Source organism: Mustela erminea, chromosome 1 (assembly GCF_009829155.1).
Source record: "Mustela erminea isolate mMusErm1 chromosome 1, mMusErm1.Pri, whole genome shotgun sequence".
NCBI classification, from domain to species: domain Eukaryota; kingdom Metazoa; phylum Chordata; class Mammalia; order Carnivora; family Mustelidae; genus Mustela; species Mustela erminea.
The window spans coordinates 91053104-91081056 of record NC_045614.1 but is presented as its reverse complement, the minus strand read 5'-3'; the positions used below and the strand labels follow the sequence as shown (position 1 = coordinate 91081056).

Genomic DNA, 27953 nt, shown 5'->3' with positions numbered 1-27953 from the left:
TGGCTAGGGCTGGGGAAACTAATCTGATTGGAAAGAGAGTTTGAGAAACTGTGCCATTCTGGCATGTCAAAACCACATAGATATTTTCAAGCACTCTGGGCACAATAGTAAGGTTTGAAACAACAGGGTAGATTCACCCCATTGGCTCATTCATAGCAGGGCCCAAGTCTTGGTAGCCAATAAAAATAGTCTCCTACTGATCTTTTGTCTTCTATCTCTTAGTTTCTAAAACTTAAATTCAGTCCCATACTATTGCCCTTAGAATTCTTCAGTGGCTCTCTCCCCACCAGGCAATGACAAATGGTATGAGTCATGACCAGCTAGAAGCAGGGGGCTGGGAATGACAGCTGGCTCAGGAAGCCTATTTCAAGAACCACACTAGAGGGGATTACAGGACAAGGGTCTCAGACCAAAACCTAAAACTAAGATCCCTGGGGGGTAATCCCTTCCTTTTAATTTAGCCACTGCAGAGATTATCTTACATTCTCCATGCTCAGCCATAGGAACAATTCCCTGGGCAAGGCTATGATTTCATGACTCCATTCCTTTCTGGTCCCTCTACCTAGAATGCTGTTCTTCATTTTATCTGCTTATTTTAGCTTTGCTTATCCAAACTCCGCTCATTTTTCAGTGATTGGTTTAAAACATCATCTCTTTTGTGGACCTTGATCAAGACAGTTTCATGGGATAGGAAGAAGGAACATAGAAATAGGTAGACAGATGAGCTGATGTGAGGGCAGGCTCTTGTCAGTTTTGTTCTCTGTTATTTCCCCAGAGTCTAGAACAGAGTCCAGCACATGGTGGGTAATCAGTAAATATTTGTTGAATACATGAATTAGTAGAAGTATTTAGAGAGGAACAAAATCAGGTTTTATGAGCTAAGTAACATTTGTATCAGTAATTATAGTTGACAGTAATATTAAAAATATTTATAGCCCCTTCTTGGAGGAGCAAAGGCATAGATGATTTGTGATGGGCATGTAGTGTTGGTGAACAATAAACCTTTGTTGCTTAAGTTACTCATATTTGGAAGTCTTTTGTTATTGTAGCATAACCTAGTATATCCTGACTAATATAGTAATTGATATCAGGAGGGGAATGTTCCTCTAACCCCCCCCCCAAAAATAAACAAAACAAAAAACCCTCAAATATACGGCACTGACTAGGGTGAGGCAGCGGTCCTCTATGGAAATTCTTAGTGGAGAATGAAAGAATGGCAATCCATTTTCAAGTAAAACAGTTTTTCAAAAACTCACCTGTGACAATTCAGGATACATATAATATACCCGATAAGCTTGTTGCTTTAGGTGAAGAAGGTGAAAAAATGGGATGCCAATAGCATCCTTTGACTGCTGTTGGTTGCATCTGACAACAGTACCATAAAAAAAAAAAAAGATGATTTTAGAAATGCATCCTTTATAGCAGAAATAAAAAGGACTAACAGTCCAGAAATTCTAAGTCTTACAGGATTAGAAGAAGCAACTTCTTTATAACGTAAACTGTAACAGAAAAAAACTGAGGAGACCTTTGAGTAATGAAGATAATTAAATCTTAGTCTCAGAGAAAGAACCAAATTAAAGGTGTGATTCTATAACCTTTTAAAAAAAGACAAAACAGAATGGCTTAAGATGGCCCCCAACTGGACAGAATGGCCCAGAAAAAAAGAGACTAAAGGTGTAGCTCTCCCCTAAGAAGTTCAAGGTACTTAAGATTAAGTCTAGAAAGAGAAGAAAAATTTCCTTCCCCGCCCAAATTTGATGATGAGATTTGTTCAGTTAATGAAACATAAGTGGGAGTGAGAGACCAATTCAGGACCAAAGCTTTAGCAGTGACTGCTCCATTAACAGGAAGCAATTCTCTTTTCCCTTCACCACAAAACTGACAGTATTCCAGATGAAGGCTGTATCATTAGCCTAGGTCTCAGAGTAACTGTAAGTAAGCAAAACTACAGCTCATCCTTGTTGGCACTGTAGCATGAGGGAAAAATGAGCTTGTGATTGTCATCTGCTATTTTGTGGTAATTTGCTACCATAGCATAAATCAAGCACTCTGACAGATATAGGGACTTTTTTTTTTTTAAAGATTTTATTTATTTATTTGACAGATAGAGATCACAAGTAGGCAGGGAGGCAGGCAGAGAGAGAGAGGAGGAAGCAGGCTCCCTGTTGAGCAGAGAGCCTGATGCGGGGCTCGATCCCAGAACCCTGAGATCATGACCTGAGCTGAAGGTAGAGGCTTAACCCACTGAGCCACCCAGGTGCCCCCAGATATAGGGACTTTTAAAAACATTTCTCAAAACTTCAAAGGAGCAGAGGACTATTTTATACTAAGAAAGGTGAAAATTTACTCACTAAATAAAGATAGTGAACAGTGGGAGAGAAAACTTTGGTGAATTTAAAAACCCAGTTATTAAGGCTCTATAGGAGACTATGCTTTGTAAAAACTGATCCCCTTCTTTGATTTTGCATTCTTATACCCCACATTTTTCCAAAACAACAATCTGCATGACCATCTTGCTTATGGTACCCAGCCCCATGCTCAAATTTTATTCACAATGGTACTACTCAAAAATATTGTCACTTTCTCCAATTCTAAATGAAAAATGATTTATTAGTTTTGATCATTAAGAATAAAAATCAAGTAGATTGGCTTACGTAGGATTTCCTTCTTTGCAGTGAACCACCAAAAGCACTGTTTAATTGAAAGAGCAGCTCAGTCAACTCTGATAGATCATAATATATTTAGCACCAATGGCTACAGAATGTTGTGTTGAATCCTTAGTTGAGATCCTCATAAAGAAGTGACTGCCTCTAATGATACTTACTTAGCACAAGCCAATGTCCCTCTTTGTTCACAAGAGCAAGGAAGATGACACATACTATAGTCTCTGAATACTTTAAGCAGCCAGCACAGTGCCTGGCATAGAGCACGTGATCAACACCCAGCTTTCCTTCCATACCCCAGACTCCTCCTTGCCTCTTTACTGAAGATATCTGGGTGGTGAGATTTCCTGATATTTTAAGGTTTTAAAACAAAAATGGCAGATGATTTCTCCACAGCAAACTTAGAGAAGCTCAGTTTTCTAGAACTAGGGTGATCAAATGTCTTATATAGGACTGGCTCCACTTAAAAGGCTTAATGAAAACGGAAGGAGAATTTATCAGGAAAAGAACATAGTAACATCCAATAAAAATTTAATTGGCTCCTCTCTCTCCCCATTTTTGAGTGGTAATATTTAGGAAAATTCAACAAATGAAATGTCATATTCTTCTACCCTTGAGACACCTCCAGAATAAAAGGTCTCTGTTCCTGAGTAAGAAAATGATGTCTCTATGGTTTAAGTTTTGCTTCTTGCCCTGATGTAAATAAAATCAGTGCCGACATATTAAAAGTCCTAAAGGCCTTCACCCTGGACACAAGCCCTTTGGCCCAGATGCTCTAACAACACCCTGTTGCCAAAGGTCATTCCCATATTCTCAAAATTGCAATCTTTAATGTTAGAGAAAAAAATAGTTTCTTCTTCACGTGGTAACAAGTTAAAAGTGGAGATCTTTGTTGCCACGGGAATGGGATTTTTCTTGAAGTACTGGCCTTCTATTGGCAGAAAAAACAGTACTATAATCAATAAGAAAGGAGTACTTCATTTTCTACACCCCTCTTGGGGATGGAATGTTAAGAAAAAGCATAGAGAACTGTATTTGATGGGCCCTAAATATACGTGGGTAGAAATCTCCCTCATGGAAGACCAGCATGCCTAACAAAATGCCAATCTGTGCTTTCACCGTGCTCTGCTGAAGAACTCACTAAAACTTGGACTATACAGGCTAATCTTTGACTCCTGTCAGTTCCCTGTCAATAAGCTTCTTTACTTTTAGATAAGGACTTATCTAAAAAGTCCTTCATATGTCTGAATTGCTTCTTAAGAACCAACCTGAGTTTAGAATTCCTTAGACTGAATTTTGGAATAAGGTTAGGGGGCATATATGAATCTCTCTTGAACACTGTGTCTCAAATTTGTTTCAAGTAATCTGTTACTATACGTCATGGTGTCACTTTATTCCATTATCATTTAAACTGAAATGCTCTGGCCTTTTTTTTTTTTGGATTATTTGGTCGTCTTGAAGTTCTATAATTTTCTCTTCTACATAGAGGAACAGCTTGGTAGAGAAGATCATTTAAAGCTTTTCCTAAAATAATAGACGAATGGATGATATCTCTTCTTCTGTGTATACAGTAAATAGTCAGCATCCACTCCCTATAGAATTCCACTTTAAAATATGATGATTTGAGCAGGGTCTATATTTATACATGTTTACCCCTGACAATAGAAAAGTAATCTTCCATGTGTAAGCAAATTGAATACAAAAAGAACAAATGGATGCCTAATCACTAGATCAATCAAATTAAATGCCTTGGTGTCATCACAGGTAGACTAACCTAGGATAAGGGCTATGGGCATAGGTATGTGTAGCAAGAGCAAAAGGAGCCAAAGCAGTGTCAATACTGTCTGTCATCAAACTCACTTTGTCCTTCTGCAGAACGCAGTGTTAAACTGTATTTCCAAAGCTCCCCTGGAATTAAGTGAGACCATGTGATTGAGTTCTAGTTAATGGCCTGGAAACATCCCCCACCTATCTCTACTCTGCATGACTTTATATTCTCTTTCTTATTTCCCTGAGGATTCCCATCCTCAGATCCTGAGAATCCAGCAGAGGGATGCTGAATCTGAGAAGATGGCAAACTTACATTATAGAGCAATTCTAGGTCCCTAAATTACCATATAGAATAGGACCTCTCACCTCATGTCCTGCTAACCTACACTCAATCAGGATGTAAGTGATAGAGTTTTGTTATGTGAAACCACTGAGACTCTGACTTTTTGTTAAAAGAACTACCATTACCTACACTGACTAAAACAGAATGCTAAATGGATCCTGAAATATGATTCCTTCTGTATGTTCAGCCTACCTTAAAGAGCCAAATAATGTCTTGAAACAATCTTAGACAATTTACATTAGGATTTTGAGGTGACTCCTGGTTACTGATCCGCTGAGTTTAAGGGCCAACAACCAATATTCTTAACAGTTAGTGCAAACTTGAAATTGATGGCCAAAAACATAAATAAAAATTACCACACCCCACACACTTCCCCAAACATTCCATGTCTATGAAAAAAAGAAGTAAAATAAATGGCACTCATAAATGTCATTTCAGGGTAGAGGGCAAGGACAAGGCAAGGAGAAAACATCTAATCTCCTCCGGATTATTTACTCATCATTTATATGAGGAGATTATCCTCCTACTATACCACTTTTCATTTTGCAAATGTGTAGTATGCAGACATTCCTGGTTCGATGAGAAAGGTTTCCAAGAAAATTAAATGTCAAGGCTGCTTGGCTTATTGGTTTTGTCTATATAAATTCCCTTTTTAATTCAGCTCTGAATAATAACATTCCTCAGTGTCAATGTGACAAACTAGCTTCAATCTTAATGGGGTGTGAGAATTGAGAAAGGAGGTGAAGACTAGCTGTGGTTCTCATTTTAGCATATTAAGACAGCTTTTAATGGCTCTGAAGAAGTGGCACATGAGCCATCAGGATTTTTAAAAATTATTTGTTTCTTTTTCTTTTTCCAGAGATTGTTGCCTGGATATATGTAAAGCTTAAAGTAAGCTAGAACACTCTCCCAAATGCGGATAGGAAACTGCTGGGAGAGCCAAGCTGTGTGTCCTGTTGCACCCTCAAGACCACTACTTCTGTTAATGAGTTGGTGACAGCCCTGGGAAATACAGGCCCAAAGTTCTTCTCCCTACCTCTCGACCCTACAGTAGTTCTTGTGACACCATTCTATTACAGAATTTCCAACAATGAAGGTGGGTAGTGGTGGGTGATGGTGAAGATCAGGTTTGGTGTGGATCCAATATTTAGTAAAAAAAAAAAAAAAAAAAGATTTTTTGACACCCTCCCTTTCACTTTACACACACACACACACACACACACACATACATACATATGTATATATCAGACATTAAGAGAATAGCCCATGTGCATTATATTAGCCCAGGTTCTCAGAGCTAAAACTTTAGTCGATGTAATTTGCATATGCAGGGTACACAGAAGCATGTGATCTCAAAATTCTTTCTCAAGAGAAAAAAAGGCATTTTTATTGTGCAACACTTAAGAATAAAACAGAGTGCAGTTCCTTTACATTACTATGTGAGAAGACAGGCCAGAAAGGTTAACTGACTTGCCTAAAGTCTAATTCTCTGGTATGACCAAGTGATTCAATATGACAGAACATGAACACATACACACACAGGAGAAATTATATTCTAATTTGCATGTTAAACCCTCAGATGTCTGGAAGGAATATGATAGTTAAAATATCATATCTCTAAGTTTGCATCATCCAGCAAAATTATTCTTTAAGACTTGCCAAACTTGTTGCCAAGGTTTTATCAAAAGGAAACTTGGATTGGGAAGACTTAACTTCCTTATATGTTCTTTCCAGGGATAACTGCACAAATCAATGGAGGACACATCTTCCACAGATTTGTCACAATATGCTCTCAACTGATATTTCTGTTTCTATTCACAAATAAGAAAGACTAAGTTTTAAACTGGGTTTTGATTTTTAAGCCTTTTCAGAGTATTAAAAATTGACCCCAGCACAGTGGTTGATGCTCTTCCTTTTAAAATCATTTTATGTGACATGGCTTTACAGACATGGTTCAGACTTAGGGCAGTAAAGAATTAATTACAAGTTGTATTTAAAATAGCAACAGAACAGTAGGATCAATTCAAATGGTTTGGGGGAAGTTGAACAATTCCTACCTCCAATGTTTTGAAAATAAGAGTCAGGAATGTGCTACAAATGGATCACAAATAGTGCCAACACTGTGAAGCAACCCTGAATGGTTCCTCATGAAGTGAACAGTGTGGGCTCTGGTGAAAATACCAAAATGAAAGCAAAAAAATGGGTTCTTATTCTTGATCCTTCAAGCTGAAAAGGATGTCAACCCTATTCTCAAATCTGTATCCTCTGACAGGCTGGAAAAAGTCCTCAATTCATTTGCCAAACATAGTGAAGGCAGCTAATTATTATTGGGGGGAAAGTTTTCTATCGCTGGAGAAAACAACAAATATTCAGTTGTGCCCCCCAGTGCCATGGCCAGGAGTTAGCTTGTAGGATCTTTGCTCTGCAAATGAAAAGGCGAAAATACACATGGGCAGAATGTCAAGGAAGAGCTTCCCAATTCTTCCTTCTACCTGCTACACTTCAGGCTCAGGGGACCACAGGGAATTGGGATTAGGCCACTGCATAGATAGACAGTGCCTGAGCATCGAACACAAGAAGCCTGCCTAGTCCTGGACATGAAATGGTAAATATGAACACTTTTGGAGATAGGCACAGTGCAGGTAGGGTGAAGAGCAAAGAAAAGTTTAAGAGTTCAGTAGAAAGCACTGATATATCAATTCAATGGGGGAAACAACACTTGTGGCTTGGAACCCCCCCCACTCCAATCAGAAAGTCACTTTCCCAACCAAAAGTACCTTAAAATATCCCTTCTTATTTATTCTATAGTCAGAGAAAAGAGGTCACTGCATTGAAAGACGACACAGATTAAGAATAGACAAAGCCAGAGCAACAAAGCCAAGCCAAACCTGGGTTAAGTGGCAAAGAAGGCAGCTGTAATTCTGGAGGACTTGTGGCAGGAAGCAAACTTCCTTACAAATACAGCAATGAAGTACATATTTTAAAAGACCTTTCCGGAGGTATGTAATCAGAAACCAGGATAAACTCTATAGACAAGAAACAAAAACCTTATTGGTTTACATACCGTTATACAATCAAGAATATCATGGAAAAGGACTAGCGGGGTGGAGGGTGGGGGAGAATCAGTTTTCCACTATAATATCCATGTACAAATTAGTGATACATGTTCATGGTTTGATTACTTCATTATAGAATGTATAAGTGGGCTTTCAAAGTTTAATCCACAGAGAATGCAATTTGGATATGCAGGGAAAACTGTAATTTTAAAATTTTCTAATTAAAAAAAATTAAAATGTTATCCATAACTAATTAGGCTATCCTTTTGAGCCCTCATTTGCTGTTAAAGAGAAAATGTTACATATTTGCTCTTAACCAATCTCCATTTAACCAATTGGCTGAATTAATCAGCACCTTGTATTCCTTCTCCACATCATACTGCTTGTTTTCTGTGGTACACTGAGAACTCACAGGTAACAGGTTTCCTTCTGCTGTCAAGGATCAGTTGTGTCACTAAATCTGTTTATGATCATCTTATTATTTTAGCTATATAATTAAACATACTTCAAAATAGGAAAAAAATGTGAAGACAATGGGCTGTCTGAATGAAAGCTAAATTGAAGACTTTGAATAGACTTAATTAAGGTGGGTTTCCTTTAACAATGCTTTCAATCAGGTATCAAGACAACTGTAAATAAATTTTAACTTTAAAAAAAACTAAGTTTCTATACTCAAATTTCTTTGCAAGTAGCTTAGAGTTATTGGCTGAGTAAAGAAAATACAATTAGAAATTGTAGATGAAGGGGCACCTGGGTGGCTCACTTAGTTAAGCATCTGCCTTCAGCTCAGGTCATGATCCCAGGGTCCTAGGATTGAGCCCCACATTGGGCTCCCTGCTCAGTGTGGTGGCTGCTTCTCCCTCTGTCTCTACTGCTCCCACTGATAGTTTTCTCTCTCTTGCTCACTCTCTCTCTCAAATAAATACACAAAATCTTTAAAAAAAAAAAAAGAAATTATAGAAGAAGAAATTATAGGTATAATTTACGTTAGAAAGAAGAACTCTAATTGGAAGACCAATATGTAATGAAAAGGTTTTGGCCCCACATTACAAGACTGCTGTATGAATGTACATTTACATTAAATTAAAATAAAATGTTTAAGATATATATAAATATAATTGTTGATGAATCTGTTTTAACCACTTTTTAAAAAATTAGTTCTGATCACATCTGATGTAATGCCTTTTACTGTGACTAAATTTCCCATCCAGTTTACACTTAAGTTCAAAACAGTAATTTAAATAGCTCCTTTGGAGAATATTCAAACTCCCTGACAGCTTCCCCTCTTACTAGAATGGTACCCAGCCCTCCCCAGTGTCGGATGGGTATTGGGAGTAATCATCAGGCATTGTGCCAGTCTTTTCATATGCATTGCCTGGTACCCACAGATCTGCAGTAATGCTTCTAATTCCCCTGTCACTATGTGTCTTTCTGGCCTCTGATGCTAAAGTACCAGGCTGGTCCCTTCTTTTACTTCCAGCAATGCTCCCAGGTAGGTCTTGACAATGCCCCTTTGTTGTTTAGCTTTCTCTCAGCTCTGGCTGGCTGCAGACACCAGAGTGTACTACTGCACCATTCAGCCCCTTGCCCAATGGTCCACCCCAACATCTGCTGTGATGTTTCTGCTTCTCATCTCAGAAAACTTGCTGTGTGATAATTGAGCTGCTCCATATTGATTTGTAGAGAACAGTGCTCCTTCCCTCTCCCCAGTCCCAATAAGAGCACAAAGACAGAACCCTGAGTCTGCATCGCGTCTCTGAAGTCTTCAGTCTCCCAACACCAAAGTGTAGAGCAACCGTGGAGATGCCCTTCTTGCACACATTTCTGTCTCCTTCATTCTTTTTATTTTACTTTCTCCCATCTTTACCCTAGCCAGGACAGAGGCAGACATTTATTTTGTTTTTTATATCATCTTTTCCTTCTTCCTAATTCCAGTCTCCACACTATAGAAGAACCTCATGAGCTGGACCTTCTAGGTTCTTCTATATATCTGTGGAGCAGATAAAATAATTTAACAGGCCTCCTCACTTCTTACTGCCTGCTTTCATACCCACTGTCTTACCAGTCTCCTATGCTGAAGCCTCAAGCTCACTATGCCTTAAGAATGATGGGCTGCAATGAGACAAGAGTTAAAGGGGAGGAGGGGAAGATATATTAGTATAATATCTGTGAAAAGATGTATTTACTTGTTTTTATGTATATATTTACTTACTTAATCATTCCAGAGTGAGGGTTCCAACATTCCCAACTAACATTTTTGTTATTAGAAAGGCTTCTCTACTTTTAGCTAAAGATAAACATCTACTATTTCTATAAAGATGTCTGGACTAGACAGTACAGTGAAGTTGCTGGTTCAAGAAAGGACAAAACTCAGGTGCACCTCTCAAAGAAACACTATCTTATCAAGACATATTTCACCTGGGCGCTATTATACAAGGAGTACCATGCCTGGCTTTCAGGAGACTTCATTGAAATATCAGCTGTATTCGGCATACCTCCAGCTGGGCCCTATGCACCTGGGATAAGAGAAAAATGGTTTTCTGGCTGAAGCAAAAATAAATGCTTAACGCAGTGTTTACGGCTACAAGACTTATATCATGGGAAGAAAATGCCTTACCGTGAACCCTCAAACCAGCAGACATAAGAACTGCAACATGAGGGATGCCTATGCCTGTATGGCTCAGCCGGTTTAACATCTGCCTATTGATTTCATGATCTCAGGGTTGTGAGGGTTGTGAGATGGAGCCCCCACACTGGGCTCCATGCTCAGTGGAGAGTCTGTTTGAGATTCTCTCTCTCCCTCTCCTCCTGCTCACCCACACCCTCTCTCTCTAAAATAAACCAATCTTCTTAAAAAAAAAAAAAAAAAACCTGCAACATGACAATAGTTTGCCACTACCTAATGACTTTGGTATTCCTAGGATTCCCTTCTCATGATTTGCTAATCCATAGATGTGGCCACTAACAAATCCACACTGGAATCTCAGGCTGTTCTCCTTAAAGAGTGATCCCCAGCAGGTCTTTTTGAAGAGCCCCGTGACATCTAAGATCAAAGAACTCTCCAGGGAGACTCAAACCTGTGAATTTTCCTGATGAAAAGCTAATTTTAATCATTTATATTCTGCTTAGGAGGATCGGTGCTAAAGGGAAAAGTTCATCTTCCCTGCCCTCAATGCTGTTTAGTTAACTGATCTACAGTGGGAAGGAAGGATTCTGCTTCCATTCAAGTTGGAATGAAAAGCTGGTAGTCAAATGCATGCAGAAACTATTGGACCTTGACATATTTGACAGATAAATGGCAGCCTGGTGGCACACCAAGGTTGGGTTGCCTAGATAGTATGGGATCTACTAGATGGAGTACTAGGCAAAGAAGATTTGGGGTTCAAAGACAATAGGGTATTGCCACAGGTTTGTTGTGGCTTACAGTAACTTTGACTCAATGGGTAAAAAGATTTCTGGGTAAAAAGATTTCTGAATATTTAGATTCTGCTTCAATATTAACCATCTTCTTATTTTCAAGATTCAAAGCATAAAAGACGAAATTTAATTTTGGTCATTGTCAAACTAATAGATAAGAGAACTTCCCAAGAGTGGACTCAGAACTACTTTTATGTTGGTTAGCTGATTAAATCTCTATTCCAATGATCAAAGTCTAAGATCAATATGGTAATAACGAATAATCGCTCCTGTTGGACTCAAGTTTGTGCTTCTAGATCCAGTCTGTTCAAAGTTTAATTTTCTTTTAGCAAAATTATTCCTTGAAAAACCTTTTATACATTCCACTTAAATGTTTCTAAAAATGTTTCTCTTTTTGCAGTGGGGTCTTTCATAAGAAGATAATCTCTAAGTCTAAGCTGTGGGAAGGGCAACTTTAAGTGACGAAGTAACCCTAAGTATTTGGTATTTAGAAAGAAAGCAGATTTTGCCCTCAAAAAGCACAGACCTAAGGAAGGAAGCTGTCAACTAGAGTGAAATTACACACACACACACACATAGTTTCCAAGGTCAGAGCAATCATAAGGAAAAATGTAGTCCCTGAGTGTATTTCTCTTTCCTTATGATTAAGAAAAATAAAGAAATCTGGAATGACAGGACATAGGTAAGGCCACTCAGGCTCTTCTTTTCGGGGAAAAGACAACTGATCACAGATGAGACTCCTCTCTACCTTTACTGACGCTTGGCACCAACAACTTCCTATGCTCTGTCAATAACTAGACTAAAGTTAACTTTCAAGCATCTCCTTATTACAGATTGTCTTTATCTGAAAACTGTTGGGAAAAGGTCACTAATTCTCTGAATAAAGAATAAATGGAGTGCTTTTTGGAGTTCGTATATATGTGTTTCCCAAAAGAAATGCCCAATACATCTACCATACAACATCCTTTACTTCACACAGGATGTTCATAGCACAGTCTTAATGAAAGTACTTTTATGAATTGTGTATCATCTTTACACAAAGGACATGCTAATCCTCTTTGTATCATTCCAATTTCAGTATATGTGCTGAAGCAAGCACCATAATGAAAGTAATTTAAAAAAAAATCTATTTTAGGTCTTCATTTTATTTCCTTTGTTAGCCAAATGATTCTCTCTGGAAGTGCCTACTGTGTCCTGATTGTCTAATTCTACCAGATCCTCATTTGTTAATGTTGTTCATGTGACACAAGCAATTCTCTAACATCACTTTCAACAACTTCATGAATTCTAGCCTAGTGAAAATTACATCTTTAATAATTTCTGTGATGAGAAGAAGAAAGTTGGTGTTTAAAAGCAGGACTCTGGAACCAGATTGCCCAGGGTCCAGTTTTAGTCCTACCATCCCTTGGCAACATGTCCTTAGGAAAATGACTGAATTGTCTGTGATCAGTTTCCTTATCTGTAAAATGGGAAAAAATGGGAATAATTTTATCTCATAGGGTTGTTGGGAGGCCTAAATGCAAAGCACTTAGAGCAGCACTTGCTACATAACAAGCACTATGTAGGTCTTAACTATCATTATCATCATCATTGTCATCATCATCAAAGTCTATAGAGTATCTTTAGCAGCAAGATGGCAGGTATGCCTAAGTCATGGGAACTTTTGACACCAAAGTGGTAAATGAGACATCAAAGTAAGTAAATGAGGAAAGTAATGGTTTTCTATCAGGAAACTGTTATAATCTAGCCATTTGTATTTCTTTACACTATTCTCTAAATCTCAAGTCCTCATTAACAGGATAATCAGTGATTTATGCTTGGCTCATTTAAGAGTTAGGCTTTTTCAGAAAAAGTGTAAGTCAGTGGAGTCCCATCCTAACTGTAACTAAATGGGCACCTATTTAACTAAATTTTATGCTCCTTTTCTTCATGTCCTCTTGCAGTACTTCTCAATCCTTTCCCAGAGCACCTAATAGAAGAGGACACTAATATATACCACCCCACCACCTCCCCAGTCTCACATTCTGGAGTCTTGAGCACAGTGGAAAGTGGCCTGATCAGGAAATTTCCTTGAAGTCTCCTGTTTAATCTTTAAAAAGTGAGCACATTTTGCTTTATATCCCAAAATATGTATATATCACTTTAATATAAAGAAAATTTAATTTTTCATCAATAAAACTTGATTATATTATTTTGCCTGCAACATCCTCAAGTAAAACTGTCTTGGAAAGCATATTACATTTATCTGTTTATCCTATAGCTTTGCTAACTTCTTTCATGTATCTAGCAAGTGTGGACAAATGACAATAGTGAAGATATAGATTAATGGAAAGCCAGCTACCACTATCACTATCTACCTGGTGGTGAGTTATCTGGATGTCAGGGGAAAGCTTGAATCAATGACCTCAGGCTTACAAATGACCAAGCGAAATAATGAAAAGAATCTATCTCTTGCTAATAACACCCACTGCTTTTAGTTGCCTCATCTTCCATCACTTACCTAAATGATAGGAACACAGGGCAGGGTGACATGCAGTTTAACAAGTGAACAAATCAGTGTGAAGATTCACCATACCCAAAAGGTATGTAGAGATAATAATTTGTCCAAAAACAAAATCCCAACATTTCTGCACAAATAACTATATTTTAAAGCATGTCTACTATCAGATATAGGTATTAATGAATAGATGTGTCTATCATGTTTTAGGGAGATCTCTCTTTCTCCACACACATTAAAAAAAAAACCCAAAAACAGACCTTGATCTTTTAAAAATTCTGTTTTTAATCATTTCTTTATTGAGGAAATAAAATGATATTTAGCTGCATGCATACCAACAATACTAAATTATTTGTTTTGATGACAATTTAGAATGTTAATGTTTATCTGAATATTGTATACATTTTAAACTAAGTATGCTTACAATTAAAATTTTGGTACTACATTTTGACTAGTTTTGGTTTAACTACACTTTAAATTATCTGTAATCTTTCCTCTCCCCATTTATACCTTAGTTAATTGAGAGCTAGGTGATCCTGGAGTCTACAGCAGGGTTTTCAATAGGGAGCATCTCAAAATCTTTCAATTTGTTTGTTTTTTTTAACTAAGCAGAAATTGGAATGGTAGTCTAAAGCATTTGGGTAGCCTTGCCTTTTACACAACACAGTTCTGTGTATGCATAGGTGGGCAGTGTGAATATTAGTTTTTCCATCACAGTCATAAATGGAGCCAAATGCTTAGTTTTGAATTCTTAAAGATATCTCCCAAGAAGCACACACTACTATTCTCTACAAGTAGAGAGAAATAACATATCTCTTTTCATTAAACTTTAAGGAAAATGTTATTTTAATCGTAAGTATGAATGCTATTATATATGTTATCCCTCTCTCCATGTCTCTCTACTATTAACATCAGAGGAGTACTGAAATAATGAAGCATTGTTATTCAGCCCAAGAAAATAGAAATGTTAGTATCTGACCCAGCCCTTGTCTCTACTACACCTGCACTAAGATGGCCTGTGGTTATTCAATCAGCTAATCATGTCTTTTGTTCAAATCACTGTGTTTTTACTCACTGGGGCTAATCTACATAGCCAATTGGTATTAAGTAGATAATCTTCTTTTCCAAGTCCCAGGAACCTAAAAGGCATCTTAGGGGAAACTGAACTAGATATATCCTTGCCAGATAGAACTACTACTGAAACCAAGACAGAGGGAAACTGAAAGATAATTTTCAACTGGAATACAGATTTTAACCTGTGCTATAATGAACCTGGACTTTAAATAGGAAATGATGGTTCCGATACTCTTCAGTGTGACTTAGTCTAGAATCTGCCTCCACTTTCCTTGGCAGCCTTGTCTCCTACCAGTCCAACTGAGCTAGCATCTCCAGGGGTGAGGGTCACAAAGCTGTAGTTCTGCAAGCTCTCTCTCATGTGATTCTAACATATATTCTAAACACTGAGATAAAATAGTCAACAGCACATAGTCTCTTTCCTGCTAGGTAATATTTTAGGATTTATTTTATAATCACTTTTTCTGGGGCTAAAAGAAGTATAAACCTACTGCAGAAAACTTGAAAAATACAAAGAAGTCTAAAGATAAGCCCAGAACCCTATCATCTGATGATAACCACAGTTAATATTCTCTATATAACAGCAAATACTTCTTTTCCAAAGAGTAAGATTATATATACAAGAAAGTTAAAAGACTTTTTCACTTACCAATACATCATGAAGTTTTTAATGGGACAATGTCTTTTTGTCAATTTTTAAACTCTCTTTATAGTTAATGATTTTAAAATGCTCTTCTCAGTTACTTTGAATCATCCAATGTGTACTGCATCTAAGAGTGCCCAGACCTAATCTATCTTTGGTATTTATTCTCTCAAGAGGATCCCAAGGGCTGTGTCTTAGGCTCCAAATGAGCAAAGAAGCTCTTACAAAGTCCCTTCATGTCCCTGGAAGGGTGATCTAAAGTTTGTCCTTAACCCATCCCTTCAGGTCATTCTGCTCCCCTGCTTTTGACCCTTCTAAGAGTGATATGAAAATATGCTATGTAAACAGAGGTTGCTCTTTATCATAAGTCTGCAGTCTTCACAGGTATTTAGGTAAGAACATAGAAAAATGGCTTTTAAAAGAAAAAGTGAGTTTCATTCAACATACACAAAAAAGATAATCATGTAAAAAAATGGGCAGAAGACATGAACAGACACTTCTCCAATGAAGACATACAAATGGCTATCAGACACATGAAAAAATGTTCATCATCACTAGCCATCAGGGAGATTCACATTAAAACCACATTGAGATACCACCTGACACCAGTTAGAATGGCCAAAATTAGCAAGACAGGAAACAACATGTGTTGGAGAGGATGTGGAGAAAGGGGAACCTTCTTCCACTGTTGGTGGGAATGCAAGTTGGTGCAGCCACTTTGGAGAACAGTGTGGAGATTCCTTAAGAAATTAAAAATAGGGACGCCTGGGTGGCTCAGTTGGTTGCGCAGCTGCCTTCAGCTCAGGTCATGATCCCGGCATCCTGGGATCGAGTCCCACATCGGGCTCCTTGCTCGGCAGGGAGCCTGCTTCTCTCTCTGCCTCTGCCTACCATTCTGTCTGCCTGTGCTCGCTTGCTCTCTCTCTCTCTCTGACAAATAAATAAATAAAATCTTTAAAAAAAAAAAAAAAAAAAAAGAAATTAAAAATAGAGCTTCCCTATGACCCTGCAATTGGACTACTGGGTATTTATCCCAAAGATACAGATGTAGTGAAAAGAAGGGCCATCTGTACCCCAATGTTTATAGCAGCAACGGCCATGGTCACCAAGTGTGGAAAGAACCAAGATGCCCTTCAACGGACGAATGGATAAGGAAGATGTGGTCCATATACACTATGGAGTATTATGCCTCTATCAGAAAGGATGAATACCCAACTTTTGTAGCAACATGGATGGGACTGGAAGAGATTATGCTGAGTGAAATAAGTCAAGCAGAGAGAGTCAATATCATATAGTTTCACTTATTTGTGGAGCATAACAAATAACATGGAGGACATGGGGAGTTAGAGAGGAGAAGGGAGTTAGGGGAAATCGGAAGGGGAGGTGAACCATGAGAGACTATGGACTCTGAAAAACGATCTGAGTGTTTTGAAGGGGTGGGGGGGTGGGAGGTTGGGGGAACCAGGTAGTGGGTATTAGGGAGGGCACGGATTACATGGAGCACTGGGTGTGGTCCACAAACAATGAATTCTGTTACACTGAAATTACTAAAAAAAAAAAAAAAAGTGAGTTTCATGAAATTTATTTATTTATTTATTTTAAAGATTTTATTTATTTATTTGACAGATTGCAAGTAGGCAGAGAGGCAGGCAGAGAGACCAATGCGGGGCCCGATCCCAGGACCCTGGGATCATGACCTGAGCTGAAGGAAGAGGCTTTAACCCACTGAGCCACCCAGATGCCCCATGAAATTTATTTTTAATAAGCACATTATACCCCTCATGTCAATGCAGTAATATTTTTATGTTTTGTCATTTTATTATAAATGCATAAAAATTTTTTTCCCACAGGATATTGTGCATTCCCCATTTATATTGCTCTGTACTTTTTTTCCAATATGTTGCCCTGGCTAAATACATTAACCATCTCCCAAGTAGGCTTTAAAATACAGATGGTCCCTGACGTAGGAGGGTTCAACTCAAGATTCTTCTATTTTATAATGGCATGAAAGTGATACACATTAAGTAGAAATCACTTTTCAAATTTTGAATTTTGATCTTTTCCCAGACTTACAGTATGGTATTCTGTACTCTTGTGATGTTGGACAGTAAGCTGTAGTTTCCAGGCAGTCATGCAATCACTATGATAAACAATCAATTCAACTTAAAACCATTCTGTATCCATACGACCACTCTGTTTTTCACTTTCAGTACAGTATTCAGTTAATTAGAAGAGATTTTCAATACTTTGTTATGAAATAGGCTTTATGATTGATAATTTTGCCCAACTATAGGCTATGTGCTTTTAGCATGTTTAAGGTGGGCTAGGTTAAGCTATGATGATTGGTAGCTTAGGTGTATTAAATGAATTTTCAACTGACCGTATTTTCAACTTATGATAGGCTTATCAGGACCTAAACCTTCTGTATAGATCTGCATATTTATTCACGTTATTTTTCATAGAAATAATACTTAGATTGTGAACAATTAAAAGCTAACAGAAGAAATGACTCTCATAAGAACCCCCTAATATATCCAGGGTTGTCACACTTAGCTCCAAAACCTTGTCACATTTCTAACTATATCAGCAATGCCAAGCACAGTGCTTGATACAAAGCAGTCATTAACACCAAAGAATATCAGGTTAAAGGTCTTGACTTTATCATGTAGCCAGTAAGTTGGCAGAGTAAGGATGCTTCCAAACCCAGGAATTTCACAAGTTCGGTGTCTCTTTAATTATATCACACTGACTCCTGCTGGCATCTCATGCTCCAACACAAAGCTCTTCATTCTCACAGGTTACTGTGTCTTCACTCAGGGACCTGCCAGTTGTTCAAGGTATCAGGCTTTCATAAATGGCTCATGAGACTGGCTGGGTTAAGAATTCTGTTGAATCACTGGTGTATTCCATTACCTGGAGAACTAGGCTTTAAAGGAGCCAGGAAACTCTTCATGGTGTTGGGTCAAATCAGGGAGAAATACTGGCTCCCATAGCCCTTGCTATGACTTGACACTTGGTCTTGTCTGCTGAGATGAATAAAACTATTCTTGCCACATACTAGAAAAAAGCACTAAATATATTTCATGCAAAGGTAGGCACATATAGATAGCTTTGATGGCTGTTCTATAAATTAATGTGATTTAAGAGACCAATTCTAATGCAGGGAAAGGGAAAGGAGCATTGTAAAGAGATAGTTAACCAAACTAAGCATCTCTGATTGGAAGTCACAAAATGAAACCTAAGGATAATTAGTAACAGGCAAAATCCTTGCTTAGAATAGTGACAAAATTGAAAATCAGGAACTTGAGGCTGAAACACATAGCTGTCAGAGAACCAGTCCCCATTGTGGGACAGAATGGGGTCTTTGTCAGCAGCCTGAGCTTTGGAAACCTGGCAGCCGGTGTTGATGGGACTTAGGAAGAAGCAAAAAGTGAGAGTAGAGGAGGATGGCCTACCCGGTGTCAAAATTCTTCAGACCTTTAGATCTAGGCCACTTAGCATTGCCCTCCTACTCTTTAGGGAGACAAAGGTAGGAAATATGCTTCCTCTCTCATAGTCTTCTAGACTGCAACTGTCATTCCTTTTAATCTGGTTTCTGGTGCACAAAGTTATTGGGGGATCAGAGGAAGCAGCAGTGTGAGTTCCTAAATGACTGTCTCTAGAGCATTGTTGCTGATGGCCTGGTCAGGGAAAAACAGCAATAGCCTCTCCTTCCCCATCCCTCCACTGTTGATCATGACAGCCACTACCACCTATAATTCTCTGCTCTTATCCTATCCTCTTTAATTCCTGGAATATATGAGGAATTTGGGGACAATTTAGCCATCATTGGTATAAGCTGGGTTGAGAATCACTGTGCCATCCCAGGGGCTCATGTGTGTTTCCCACACCTCTCCCGGCTCTTGCCTACCAGACTACTATTTTCCCCTACTGCAGGGAGGAGATAGAGAATGGTCACTTTATAGGACAATTTGCTCTAAGAGGATGGGTGGAAGGAAAAGGAAAGCAAGGTAAGAAGCCAGTAGCCCATTTCAGAAACAGGGTTCTCCTGACCTCAGTCTTTTGAATCTCTCATTCCCCCATGAATATTTATGTCTTTTGGCACTCTTTGGGGGGGGGGGTATGGCAGCTGAGAGGATCAAGACTGCAGCAAATATAAAGAGAAGAACTGACAGACAAGCACTGGAAACCAGGCAATAGCCATTAAATCCAAGTTCCTTGGATGCAGAATGGACTTAGTCAGATGAGTTGGGAGAAACCCCAGCTCCAGATGTTACCATAATGCTCACACTACCTTTTGGAAACCACATCCCCAGCTAACTATTTCATACACTTCCAGAAATAGACAAAATGCAGCTGGGAGCTCTGAGTTATGCTACTCTGCAAATCATTTAACTGCATACAAATGATAGCTATTATACAGCCAGGATCCCCCAGGGAACTAATTTCTATTCCCAACTTCTCTTATAACCTGATGAGTCAGTTGAGGTCAGCTGGTTGGAGCACTGTGCTAATGAAGCCAAGAGCTCAGGAAAGCTGCTTTGGCAGACCTGGCAATTTTGTAGAGTAAAGCCCTATTTCCTTCAGACCACATCTTGTGATGCTAAGAGTCTGTCTTACAAATGTGTGCTGCACCTAAGGGAGCCTAACAGACAGCTCTGATGGCTCTAGAAGTCAGAACCCACTAGGGAAGAAAAAAAGTCAGGAACAAAATATGACAGACCCCCACTTTGGGAATCAGAGTCACTGTTACAATTATCATGTGATCAATGTTACAATCATTCTTCAACTTGGTCTACTTACTATCAAGCTGTTGATACCAAGTTATTTTCCTGCCTGTAAAAGTTTCCCTTCCCTTTTAGGTTTGGTTTCTAATTCACAATAGTTAAAACAAAATACTAAAGCAAATTAACAACATCATCTAATCAGAGTCCACAAGGTTCGAAGTGAAGAGGATCTTTGTGATAATAGACATCTCCTCCTATCCTGGGTCCAAAGCTTTGTAGCAGGATACTAATAATGAAGATGTGTATTTGGCTCCAAATAAAGTTTGTGGGATTCAGTGCTCTCTAAGTAGAGCTATTTCACAGTCTTTCCCAAATATCATTTAGTTTAGAATTCATTAAAATCTGAGTAGCAGGTACAAAATTGTTAACTGATGAATATCCCCAGTCTTACCTCCACCACCCACACCACCAAGTTCCAAGTGTGCCTACTTGACTCCAGGCTTTTCGTTATACTGGTTCAAAAAACAGGTCCAGCACCTGGAGGCTCTCAGTGAGGTTACAGTTGTTTGAGGGTAGTTCTTTGGCTGGGAGTTGGCAGAGAGACAGGAAGATAATATTGGTGGAGTAGCTGCCATGAGTGTTGAGTACTATGAGCAACAGGGATGTCAAGACAGGATTTTACCAAGTGTTGAAATAGGTGAAAATTATACCCTCCCACCTTTGACATTTTTTGTGGAAGTAAAGATTTTTGTTGCTTTCAGTGCTATTTTTCTAAACAGCTGTTTCTCTAAATGTGTCACTGCATAGAATCAGGACCAAATGGAACTCCAGTTATATTAAGGTCTCACTTTTTTGTTTCTCCCTAATTAAATTAATAATAGCTAACACTTATTAAACACTTATCATGTTTGTCATTCATTTATTCAATAAATATTAACTGAACGCCTACTCCATTCTAGGTACCATCGCAGGCATGGGGAAAACAACAACAAAATAGGCCATAAAATGTCCCTGTGACTTCATGAAGCTTATTTTCGAATAGGAGTAGAAAGAAAAATGAATAAACAAATGAGAAATGAAGAGTTATTGGTAGCTACTTTAGATTGAAAAATTAAAGAGTGCCTGCCTCTTTGAGGATGTTCAGCTATAATCTGATGGTGTAAAGAAGTTATCATGTGTTGGGGCACTTGGGTGGCTCAGTAAGTTGAGCCTCAGCCTTCGGCTCAGGTCATGATCCTGAGATCCTGGGATCATGCCACATATCGGGCTCTCTGCTTGGCGGGGAGCCTGCTTGCCACTTCTCCCCAACCCCCACCTGCCTACTTGTGATCTCTGTCTGTAATATAAATAAAATCTTAATAAATTTAATTTATTAAATTAAATTAAAATTTAATAAATTTATTTATAATAAATAAAAATTTAATAATTTTTTAAATTTAAATGTTAAATGAGTGACACCAAATAATGTGAATAAAGGTTAATTACTGATGTAGTCCATACTTACTATGTTAATTAGGTGTTGAGGAAAGTTACTATGTTCTCCAAGTCACAAAGTTGGGAGTAACTGTTAGTGTCTTTTCTTTTTCTCCCTCCTGCCTCTTTCTTCCACCACCTTCTTTCTTTTCATCCCCTCCCCCCTTTCCTTCACCAACAGTAAGTAAGTCAATCATGCTAGAAAAGCTTTCTTTCAATTTAGGATTCCAGATACTGTGTCTGTTTAAATAGATGTGGAGAAATGAAGGGAAAAGGGCTGGGTAAATTCTGTGGCTTACCTTGAAATCTGCTTTTGCTCATAGTTAAACAATGTAAACTCTGAGTTTAAAAAATTCTCACAAATAATATCTATCAAACTTCAAGCACTCCAACTAATATTTGTTCCTTCCTGCAATAAGCAAACATGGAAATAAAGTAGAAGAGAACATAGGCTACCAGGTCAAAGATGGGGGCTGTGAAAACTTAAGCAATCTAGACCTTTGTTCCCTGATTTATGTAACAAGGGAGGCAGACCAGAGTGCTCCCTAAATTCAATTCAGTGCCTGGTATTTGGAAGACGAAGTGAAAAGACACTAAACCACTAAGAATAATGCTTTCTTGTTCAGTAAAACTGCAGACACAACCTAGAATAAAAATGGAGTATTGTTTTTGGTCCAAAACCAACTCTTCAGGATAGGATGGCTTCTGAATTGGCACCAGACACGTTCTCACAATTGCACATCCAGACCCACTAACAAAGCAAACAGAGTTGTTGCTTCCTTAAATGATTCCACTGAAAGGTGTAAGCTCCTCTTCCCCACCATATCCACTTTCCAGGAACCTTTTCTACTGCATCATGGAGTTCTGAGAACTGACTCCACCAGCAAATACTGTGATTTCCTTGCATATTAGACCCTTATAAGGTTGAGGACTTTAACATGAAGCTGTGACCCACCTGAGGTGAAGCAGACCCTAAGAGAAGCCTGCTAGCCCTGGAGGATGCCTTCTGCCTCAGGCTGGCCAGAAAGCAGCCAGTCTAGATCATTACAAAGCATACCACAGGAGAGCACTATAATTTTTGACAGCTATAAACAGAGAAGGTGACTGTGAATCAGGAATTTTCTGTTGATTCCTGGATCTCCCATTTTTCTCAATATGCATTCATATTTCTAGTGATATCAGGAACAAAACCATTATATTCTCTGTCTTTTCCCAAATAAAATGGAACAAAACAGACCTCATACAGATTGAAGAATAATTCAGAAAAAAAGTGAAAAGTGGGAGCAGAATGAAAGTGTACATAGTAGCAGTTAAAAGAAAGAGGCCCTAGAGTCACATACTGCCTGGGTCTGAATCCCAGCTCTGCCACTATTAGCTTGCATAAGTCATTTAACCTCTCTGTGACTCAGTTTCCTCATGGAGGTAACAACAGTACTCATTCATGTGAAACAGTGGCTGGCACGGAGTTAGAGCCATGTGAGTATTAATGATCACCATCTCCATCATCATCATCGTGGATTTCTCAAAACTGAATGTAAACTTGTTTTCTTCTCTTATAAAGAATTATACCAGAATTATGACAAGTAAGGTACAAGAACACTCAAAGATTAGGTAGTTGAAGGGGTGGATCCCTTGAGCAGATGAAAGAAAATAGCCATTTAGAGCATGGATAAATGCAGCCAAGGAGAACTGAGAAATTGCACAGGTGTATAAATGCTTTAAAACATCTAAATTCCAGGAAAATGGGCTGTGGGAATTTACTTAACTTAATTAAGAAAACTAGAATAAAAACCAAAGTACAGGTGGAAAAATTACAAAGTATTTCCTAATGATGAGCTCCTACTCATCACGGTCAACTGGCAAGACAAGTGACATATGGAACACCTTACCGCCTGGAATAAATAGGGGAAAATCATGGATGACAATCTGTCAGAAACAGCAGGATGTCACAAGAGAGTATCTGGGGAGAAATGAATGTTCTTCCCTTATATATGGCAAGACTGCATTTTTGTTGTCCTTTTCCAGGTGACTCATCACATGCTCCAAGAGATACAGCATGACTGTTAACATTCTCCCTGTAAGGAAAAGGTTGGTGTGTTTACAGTATGGGAAGCGTATCTACAGGTTGAGCTCTACAGTGCTGTTAGTCAACTTTTCACAAGCTTTGATTAGTAGCTGGATGTCATTAGCCAGCTGCGGTAAACGTCAACAGGAGATAGAAACTGCCTAGCCCTGTGACAGCATCTCTCAAGGTTGACTATTTACTGATTTAATTCTCCTGTCCCTTATTCTTGAGATACTCAGTTGTCCAGTTACTGCTGGAAAAGGGACAATACTCTCTCATTTACTTCCACATATACTGTATGCCCTTGAGCTTAGGAAGGGTGGCTTGCCAAAGTGTCCAGAGCTTGTCCTGAATGGTTGAATTATGGGCAATTTCTTTCCTATTGACTCTTCAGCATTTTTAAATTACCTATGAAAATTAGGGGTGCCTGAATGGCTTAGTTGGTTAAACATCCAACTCTTGATCTCAGCTCAGGTCTTGATCTCAGGGTTGTGAGTTCAAGTCTCACACTGGAAAAAAATTATCTATGAAAAATATGTCCCTTTTGTGATGTTAAAAAGAACTTAAAAGTTTGTTTCCTTAGTCCAACCTACTTCGCATCTAAACAATCTCTAAAATATATGAGGTACAACAGAGATAAATGTGGAGGGCAGAACTGAGTTTTTTGTGTTTTGTTTTGCTCTCTAAAGGAAGTTGACAAGACTCACAGCATTATTAGGAGGATTAAAGGACAAAAATTTATTTTAAAATGACTACTCAAGTACCTGGGATATGGTGTGTTAGGATTTGCTCCCCAAAATGGTTTAATTGTTCCATCTAAAGAGACTAAACATTCAAAAGGCTCACGCCACTGCCTCCAGTGCTGGCACCAATCAGCCTTCCAAGAGACTCACATTGTCCAGGGATGGGCTAATCTTTTATCCAAGAACAAAGAAAGGACCTCATTCACCTGGCTTACACACGATTGAGAGGTATATTCAATGGGGAACACTGGCCTCATTTTAACCAATGGCTCAGATCCTCAGAGTTAGTGACTATGATAATGGATGCTTACCATGTTCTTTAATGCAGAAAAAAAGTACAGTCTAAAGTAGTTCTGTCTTAGGCACCATCCAGAAGGTTTGTTGTCCTTGTTTTGAAAAGTACTCTTATTCAAAATGCCATTCCTTGCAAGGTTCTCAAGGCCAGGCCCATGATCACATGGTCTAAAATGGATCTAATCTTCTCTCACTAAGTAAGAAAATTATGTCAAGTACAGTAAGGACCTGAAGCTGAGTAAGAGTTTATTTTGCTTAAAATGAGACTCAGGTATTACTTTGTTTGAATAACTACAGACTACTTTTTTTTTTTTTTTAAGAAAGAAACAGTTTCAGTAAGCGCAAATTATCTTCTGTTATTTTTCAGCCACCCTTCCAAATACTGTTATAATCAAATAGAAATTCTGTCCAAATAGAAACTTTTCCTTTCAATTAAGCTGATCGGGCAAAACACAAGTAGACAAAAGAGCCCAGTTCTATTCCTGGTCTGTAGATACCTTAAATACTTTACAATAGAGACGGGCGGGGGGCTGGGGGGGGAGACAAAAGACTGGTTTGAGTTTGAGACCAACACCTTTTTTGGAAAAGTGGAGTTAGCAAAGATATAAACAACTCTAATATGTAGTAGACAGTACCACTGTAACATAACTAGAACCTAAATATGCAGGTACTCAAGTAATATTAAAGATGAATGATACACATTTTAGTTGGAGTGTTTTTGGAGATGATGCTCCAATAACAAACAACCTCAAATCTTCTTACTTTATCATAACAGAAATTTATTTTTTTGCCTATGTTCTATGCTCAACATCGATTGGTTGGGGGCTTTACTCTCTGTGGCCACTCAAGGGACCACAGGTTGACTAAGGCCCAAGAATGCTCCCATAGTCATAGTGCCATAACAAAGGGGAAAGTAGAGAATCACATACATGCTGTTTACGTGGAAGGAACAAATGTCCACTTGGGCTCACATTTAATTGGCCAGAGTAAATTATATGGTCATACCTAAATAAAGGGGATAAGGTGGTATGATTCTAACATATGGTTAGAAGGCACCAAGATAGACATTTCTTATGAATATCATTAAATGCTATCTTAAATGACATTATCATCTAAAAACTTTGCAAAGTTCTTTCACAGTCATTATATCTCATTTGATTTCTATTCTACCCTTATAGTTTGAGTTCTGTTGGCATCCTATTTTACAAATGAAATAAGAAAACTCAGAGAGATGAAGTAACTTGTTTAAATCACATAAATATTAAGTCAAACAGTTTTTGGAACTTGAAACCCTAATCTTTTAAGTTGGAAAGCTACTGAGGTACAATCTTTACACCCATTCCAATTGGCTGTTTATCTGTACTATTCATTAAATACATTATCTCCCATTGTTCAAATCTTCATGTATATTGTACATGTACATGTACTGATGATATATTGTCATAAAGTTCCCTGCATTCTTCATAGCATCTTAGCCACTTGAGAATCATTAAAGGCAATGCATTTTTAAGTGTGTTGTTTGACTTGTAAAACACCTACAGAATCAATATTTTCTGAACACCAAGGCTTTGAGGAGCTAAGGAGAAAGATGCCAACTAGGTAAACTAACTGACTACTTTCCTGTTAGGGAGAACTTAAGGCTGCTCCATTTGAAGATGTCCTCCAGATGCTACCTCTCTTTACAGGTATGTTTCACAGGTGTGACTCTTGACATGCATGTGCTTCCCTGTTTCATCACATGAAATCACACCACACACTACTGACAATCCATCATTTTTACAACAGCCTCCATAAATTTATATAGACTCCTATTTACCTTTGTTTTACACACAAAGTTCATCTTTGTTAATTACTGAAAGTCATTTTGCCATCATAATGTCATTTCTGCGAATCCCCATAGGCATAATTCCTTCTGAAAACACTGGAATGAATTCAGTGCTCCTGCATATAATGGAAGATTGGAAGATTAAAAAATAAAGCACTTGATTAGCACTCAAGTATGAATAAAAAACCAAGGTGATGATGGTAAAAGCAGTTCTCCAAAGCTTGTCTAATTTGCCTATACAGAACAACAGACCGAACTTGCCCAGGACATGCTACTTAATTTTCATCAATTTTCTCATTGGTAAAAGTAAAATAATAATGGCACCTACCCTCATAGGGTTGTTGTAGGGATTAGATAAAATAATGCAAAAATACCATTTAGAACACGCTTAATACATGGTAGATACTCATTAAATTTTAATTATTACTTTGCTTGAATTTTGCCAAGTGCTTCCATTTAAACCAGTTGAGCTCAGATATTAACATAAAATGATACTAAGTGCTGGAAGGGATTTTGGAATCCACCTACTCCAGAGAAATTTAAGTTATTTGTACAGGATCAATTGTTTATGACAAAACCAAAACAGAATCTGGTCTTTTGACTATAATTTTATGTTTTATAGGAATATCTAGTTTTTAGAAAGGTGTTTGACACCAAAGAAGCCACATACCTGGTTCCACACAAATCAAAGTTGATTTATTTTCATTAATTTTCATTTCCTCTGAAGATCTTTTTAAGTAGATAGAATACAACCAATGGTCATCACTGTTAAATTCTGTACTGAGTACAAAAGGAAACAAGCCCAAATATTAAATCAAAGCTCTTTGCAGCCTGGAGGTAGACTCCAGTCTGAAAATAGTTCTATTTTGCTCACCAGCCTAATGATATTGTCATTGTTTTTTAATTAAGTCATCCCTAACTGCCACACTGCAGGAATTTTAAGAGCTAACAGAAATGCTTGTTGTATTCCAATGTGCTTTATAGTGAAATACTTCAAACTGGTTCTCTTTTAAAAGGCTTAGATAAGAGCATTTCAGAAAACAGCCTAAAAGTGTTTTTCCAGGTAATGAGAATCTGGAAATTCCTGCAAATTTCTAGGTCCTCCAGGCTCTAAGAATTAAATTCTCATTCCTCCAAAGTAACCTACTGAGTTTCTTTGTCTGCGAAATAGAAATCATGACCCTTGTAGCCCAGGGGAGACATAGAGGAGCCTTGTGACAAAGGCACTACCCAAATAGATGGTGGCAATTTCCCAAAACTTGTAAAGGTGGATGTCTTTTTTTTTTTTTTAATTTAATTTTATTTTTTCAGAATCAAATCAGTATTCGATGCAGAGTAGACATGCTATCCTAGCTTCTTTTCT

At 38.1% G+C, this 27953-nt stretch overlaps 1 protein-coding gene and 1 non-coding gene across 4 annotated transcripts in view; both read right to left on the bottom strand.

The window, feature by feature from the left end:
• Nucleotides 1-27953, bottom strand: part of TMEM108 (transmembrane protein 108) — a 373441-nt gene that overhangs the window by 197359 nt on the left and 148129 nt on the right. The window lies entirely within an intron of this gene.
• LOC116581572 lies at nucleotides 12245-12348 on the bottom strand. Its single transcript, XR_004282119.1, has one exon. It is a non-coding gene; the product is annotated as a U6 spliceosomal RNA (small nuclear RNA).